Source organism: Salvelinus fontinalis, chromosome 6 (assembly GCF_029448725.1).
Source record: "Salvelinus fontinalis isolate EN_2023a chromosome 6, ASM2944872v1, whole genome shotgun sequence".
Taxonomy (NCBI): domain Eukaryota; kingdom Metazoa; phylum Chordata; class Actinopteri; order Salmoniformes; family Salmonidae; genus Salvelinus; species Salvelinus fontinalis.
The window spans coordinates 61970303-61977123 of NC_074670.1; the positions used below are offsets into that span (position 1 = coordinate 61970303).

The 6821-nt window shown below is 39.9% G+C and overlaps 1 long non-coding RNA gene across 1 annotated transcript; it reads left to right on the forward strand.

Annotated features, from left to right (window-relative positions):
* The first annotated feature begins 473 nt into the window (after positions 1 to 473).
* Positions 474 to 6315, forward strand: LOC129856731 (uncharacterized). The gene is made up of 3 exons (XR_008759804.1): positions 474 to 557; positions 2382 to 2522; positions 3710 to 6315. It is a non-coding gene; the product is annotated as an uncharacterized LOC129856731 (long non-coding RNA).
* Positions 6316 to 6821: the final 506 nt, after the last annotated feature.

Here is a 6821-nt window from a genome sequence, read left to right on the forward strand (position 1 = left end):
ACGTCTTGCAATGGAAATCGTTTACCATTTAAGAACCAAACCGAGCAGACGGAACGGGGATGGACTTACCTGAACTTGTCCAATAGAAGCTCCCCCTTTAGATAACAAGGTTGCATTCAGTACGTTTTTACATTCTGGAATGTTCAATTGAACAAAAACTGTACTTTACTGAACGACTAGTTGAAAAACAGGGAGGGGTTGGGGAACGCTGTCAGCTTTTCCACTGCCCTTTAAATATGTCACTCATTGCTTCAAGCCACACCCACCAAACGGGAGCAAACATACCTCAAAGTCTGTTAAACAACATACATGAACGTTTAGAAGAAACGTGTCATTCAGTGCAAACCATTACACAACGTAGCAAGCATTTAAGTGAACTGACCACACCTCTGGTAGAGGTGCCGGTCACAATCACACCTGCAATCAATTAAAACAAACACAACCAATTAGTTCAAACTGAACAATAGCAAGCTCACAATCTCATTGCTATCATATTTCATTTAATTGAGGCACCTCCATCTTCTTACAGAATTCCAAGATGTCCTTTGGCTGAGAAGGTACTGAACATGCTCTCAAAATGTTGGTGCCCAGAAAATACATGTTTCTGAGGTGAGCAGGACTATTATGAGATGGAGTTAAGTTGGGATGCCGCCAAGCAAAGTCTTGAGAAGAAGAATATTGGGGCAGGAACACAGAAAGGTGGATTTCTGAGGAAGAATGAAGGGGGAAAAAAGAGAAAGAAGAGATTGAACAGAATGTGGAAAGCAGAGGTGGGATTTGAAATGAAGGAAGATAGTGATTAAAAATGGAGCTGGGGTGTTGAAGAAGAGTGGTGTGAAATTCAATCCGAGTGAGCTGTGCGCCAGATCGAGTTCTTGAGGTGAAATGGCAGTCAATGAGTACGTTAAGTGAGGTGGAAGGTGTGGTGAAGAGCTTGGAACCCAAGCCAGGTATCAATGGACTTGATAAAGAATAATCTGGTCCAGTAGGAGTGACATTTTTGGAGGAAATGGATCCATTTGTGGTTTCAGGGTGGGTGAGCAAGGCATTGGGTGCTGTTGAGTCAGTGAAGATAACCTGTAGTGGACTTGTGATGTTTGTTTCTACTGACCAGAGGGAGCGGGCACTCCGTGTCACGTAACTTGGGTCAAGATCTGTTTCTTGCTTTGCTCTTAGGAGCAGGGCACCATTGAAAGGAGTGATGTCTGTGGTAGCATTAAGTGTGGAGGTGGAATAATTGAAGTTGAAGATTCCTAGTGTTTGTGATGCCTGTCCTTTGGTGCGACGCAGACCCGGTGGTGAAACAGAGGAGTCACTGTCAGTCCTTTTGCGTCTTTACCCGACAAAGTTATGTTAGGATATATCAGTTATCCTGTTAGTTATCAGTTATTCTGTTTTTGTGCAGATTCCACTGCACTGTTTCAGGTGCAATGTTTATGGTCATGTTGCAACAGTTTGTAGGAGCGAGATTCCAAGATGTGGGAAGTGTTCAACAGGGCATGGGATAGAGGATTGTGTAGTTTCGGTGGATAAAGTTGTCAACTGTAGGGGTGCTCGTGTTGCTGGGGATTGGAAGTGTCCGGTGCGAGAGAGGCAGGTTGAGGTGGGTCACCTACTGGGGAGCCAGGCCCAGCCAATCAGACTGTTTTACCCCACAAAAGGTCTTTATTACAGACAGAAAATCTCCTCCGTTTCATCAGCTGTCCATGTGGCTAGTCTCAGACGATCTCGCAGGTGAAGAACTCGGATGTGGAGGTCCTGGGCTGGCATGGTTACATGTGAGGCCAGTTGGACGTACTGCCAAATTTTCTAAAATGACGTTGGAGGTGGCTTATGGTAGATAAATTAACATTCAATGCTCTGGCAACAGCTCTGGTGGACATTTCTGCAGTCACTTGCATGCTCGCTGAACTTGAGACATCTGTGGCGTGACAAAACTGCATATTTTAGTGGCCTTTTATTGTCCCCAGCACAAGGTGCACCTGTGTAACAATAATGTTGTTTAATCAGCTTCTTGTCAGGTGGATGGATTATCTTGTCAAAGGAGAAGTGCTCACTAATGGGGATGTAAACAAATTTGTGCACAATTTGTTTAAAACGTTTTTTGTGGGTATGGACAATTTCTGTCATCTTTTATTTCAGCTCATGAAACATGTGACCAACACTTTTTACATGTTGCGTTTATTTTTTCAGTAAGTGGTGGGTTTTTAATGAGTGTAGGGTTAGTTGGAAGGGTCTTTATTTATTATTTTTATTTTTTCCCCCCATTTTGTATCACAATGTATAATGGATTTGTGTTATAGTCCAGTTGGGGGCAGTAAAGCAACATATTGAATGCCAACTGCCGAGAAAAAAAGATTTCCCCTGTTCTGTATCCTCAGGCCAGTGAGGCCTGATCGCTGAAGTAGACAAACTGAGAGACTTGGAGGCTCAGCTAAACTCTTCGGCGCAACAGAACAGAGCTTTGGGAGCCAATTTCTTTGCCACAGTGAAAGGAATGTGCAAACTGAAAGACAATGAAGGTACAGAACCTTAGATGCGTTGGCTAGTTGCCTTCCTGAATATTTTGTTTATTTCGCCATAATTTAACATTAGATGTGATATAAACTTGTGATCTACTATGCTGCTTTGAGTAATCTTAAAGTAACTGTCCAGTGTTTGCAGATTTCTATGAAATATGTCCCATAATTAATTACAATACGAGTGAAGTAATTTTCCTTCCAAAAATGCTTAAATATGCTAAAAGGCAGTTTTTCAGTGTTGGAATGGTGTTGACATACCCAAACAGAATGGTGTGGGCATATACCAGTCTTAAAAAAAATATGAATGCAAGTAGACCGCTGATTGGCCAGCTCATCCTCCTCAGGAGGATGTCTTCCTCTATGAGGAAATGGCAAGCATGTTTGAAACTGTCTGTTTGAGATACAAGTTTGAGATTGTTTTTGAAGTTTTCTTTTCTCTCCAATGTATACTTTGGCCACGTACGAGTATATGATGAGTCCACAATATTATGAGTTAACAGAATATGAATATTTAAATGCTCATATACACTAGACGACAATTACTTTAAAATGTATGCTTGTTCAATTCAAAAAATTTCATTTACTGCATACGAGTTTGACCTTTTAAGCTGAAGTGCTTAAACTGAGGGAAGTGGATGAAGGTACTGTACAATACAAATGTTAAAGAAGGTTAAATCTGTGGTAGTAATCAGGTTGTCTAGCTAGCCTGCAACGTTGTCACGTTGGCTAATTGCTTTTCCGAATATTTGTGTGACTTCGGCATACTTGAAAATGAGATATGATTTTAAAAGTATGCCGAAGACTTAAAGATACTCAGGCAACAAAATTCTCAGGTTGCCACTTGTAATTGCAACTTGGAGGGTTGTTCAAGTGAAACTTCCCAGGGAGTGGTAAATCTAAATGCAGAGGCTATGCTGCCAGGACCCATTCATAAATGGTAAATCTGAATGCAGAGGCTGCGCTGCTGGGACCAGTCATAAGTGACCAGAACCACATTCAGCGCATGTGCAAATTACATTTCAATATTAATACTTACATTAAAAACATACTGTGTGTAAAATTAACTGTTTGTGTGTGTTGGACTGAGCTGGAGGGAGCAATTAGCATTAGCCTATTACCTTTAGCTAATAGCAATTAGCATTAGACAATTATTGTATTTTGTCATAATACTTTCCCCTCTGTTACAGGTATCTTCACAGATCCAGTGAAGGGAGTCTACTACTTCACATTATGTACATTTGTCTACAATGACCACAAGAGTGCTGATGGTGACAATACCATTTTGAATCAGAATAATGGGGACAGGGTCTGTGTGGAACTGTGGGAGCAGTGCCAGGTGTAAGACAACAATGATGGGCACACTACCTTCAGTGGCCTTCTGCTTTTTCCTGTAAAAGAGACGTTATAACCTGTAAATGAGAATTACCTCCCTGCCATGAAATGCACACTAGGTGTGTCCCAATAATCTCCTTTCTCCTGAAGCGTGTACTCTTTCACTAAAAGCATTGGATTGGTGGAGGCATGGGCTAGTGGTAATTTCCAACATATTTCTTATTCCAGTCATCAGTAATTTCCTCTAAATTAGTGACGGGAAGTGAACAAGTGCACACTTTGGGAGGAATGAGAGCTAATTGGGACAGAGCCTCTGTCTGTAATGAAGCAGGAATTCTCTTGACGGTGACTGAATTTAGTGAGAATTAACTCCGCTGAATCCCAAACCAGCCCTGTTTTCTCATGGACTGCTCTTGCAAGTTGTATTTTTGTCTTTTTAAAGTTTTCATATCCACAATATTTCTGACCTTTTTTGTGATTTGTTTATGGAAAATCTAGAAAAAGCCTGGATTATAATTTATGAATTTCTCATGCCTCCATGTTTTTTTTCTATGCTGTTAATTTAGTTTAGTGTTTTTAACGACTATGATAGATTACCTGTAGACATTGTTTTTGAACCGTTGGTTGAACTTCAGTATGCCAATGCAATTCATTAGACGTTTTCAGACTCTGACTGTCATGTGGTCCTCAGTGTTCTCTGTATAATAATGTACTTTCCATCTCCTCTAAAATAAGGTCCATCTTTGCCTTGAGCCACCAGGTATATTTTTAGAGTGAATAGGATGACCTTCATTTACTCTTGGGTACTGTCCTAGAATCCAGAAAAGTAATTTAAAATATTACGTTTTGAGCCACAAAGATGCAGCCACTTCTTTCTGCAAAGGTTGTTCAGAGTGTTGTTTTATCTAGACTTACTCAAAAACACTGACAGTTTGGATGGATTAATTATTAATGAAATATTTAGTGAGTTCAGGAGATCTTTTTGAACCTTATGCATTGGAAAAATGTCTGACAAAATGTTCCAATAGAAATGGAGCCAAATAAATAGACAAGACGATGGGCCAATTTTAACGTCCGCTACATAAAGTGGTCAGGGTGTATAACAACATCCTATTGTACTGGGCCCAGTTTCCCAATAGCATCTTAAAGCTAAGTTCGTTAGAACCTTGGTAGGAGCATTGTTAACTCCAAGCTGTTTCCCAAACCAGCGTTGCTAAAGTTGCCCTTGAAAATGCTCGTTATTTAACCATTGCCTCAAACCAGTCGTTAGATGCTTTTTTTGCCCTTCCGCTGTATACACAAAATCAAGATGTTTCTGTCTTTCTGTGACTGCAGATAACTTCAGAACGAATGTGACTACAAATTTGTGAATTTTGTTGCAGTTGTTACTAACAAGTGAAAGATATAAAAATGCTTCTAATGAAAACCGAGTTAATACAGTCGAGGCTACATAGACCTATATATTTTTGAGTTTTAAGGTATTTGTGTCTGTAATTGCCGCCTCAAAATAGTTAATGGTGAGTAAGGTGTGCAATGATGTACCTAAACTTGATTTAGTGGATAATTATTGGGTAAGCATTAGAATAAGCCGCCTCAATATTGTAGCCGTAGGTGATAAACTCTTTAGAAGCTGATCCGTCATTAGTATTGTGGAATAATTCTAATGTTAAGGTAAGATTTGAAAGGGAGGATGCTGATCTGAGAGCAGTGCTGTCTTTCTTTTGATCCTTTCAGTATCGACACAAGCCTCAACACACACATTGAACATTCTCTGCATGGTGTTTTGGGAAACGAATGTTACATCTTTGGCCGTTGTAGGAAAGATGCATTGTTAAAACACTCGTAACCCAAAGTTTTATCGCTATCAGGAAACTAAGCCCTGTTCTTGTGAAGTCAAAAGCTGTTTCCATTAACTTAGGGATCAATTTGACAACATCTGGTGAAATGGCAGAGCGCCAAATTCAAATTAAATTATTAGAAATATTTAACTTTCTTACAATCACAGGTGTAATACACCAAATTAAAGCTTTACTTAATGTTAATCCAGCCACTGTGTCAGATTTCAAAAAGGCTTTACGGGGAAAGCAAACCATGCTATTATCTGAGGATAGCACCCCATCAAACAAACACAGACAATCATATTTCATCCTGCCAGACTCGACACAAAACGCAGAAATAAAGATATAATTCATGCCTTACCTTTGAAGAGCTTCTTCTGTTGGCACTCCAATATGTCCCATAAACATCACAAGTTGTCCTTTTGTTCAATTAATTCCGTCGATATATATCCAAAATGTCAATTTATTTGGCGCGTTTGATCCAGAAAAACACTGGTTCCAACTCGCGCAACATGACTACAAAATATCGTATAAGTTACATGTAATCTTTGTCCAGACATTTCAAACATCTTTCCTACTACGATTTTACGTATTTTTTATCATAATTAATCGATAAAATTTAAGACGGGATAAACTGCGTTCAATAGCGGATAAAAACCAAGTGGAGAGAGCTTTCAGGTTGTGCGCCCCTAACAAACAGTACACTAGACTCGACCCTCGTTCTGAACAGCCCTACTTCATTCTCAAAGGAAAAACATCAACCAATTTCTAAAGACTGTTGACATCCAGTGGAAGCGATAGGAACTGCAAGCAAGTGCCTTAGAAATCTAGATCCCCATAGAAAACCCATTGAAAAGAGAGTGACCTCAAAAAACATTTCCTGGATGGGTTGTCCTCGGGGTTTTGCCTGCCAAATAAGTTATGTTATACTCACAGACATTATTCAAACAGTTTTAGAAACTTCAGAGTGTTTTCTATCCGAATCTACTAATAATATGCATATCCTAGCTTCTGGGCCTGTGTAGAAGGCAGTTTACTTTGGGCACGCTTTTCATCCGGATGTGAAAATACCACCCCCTACCCTAGAGAAGTTTTAACTTGTCCAGAGATCATGAAGGAACCAATGGGA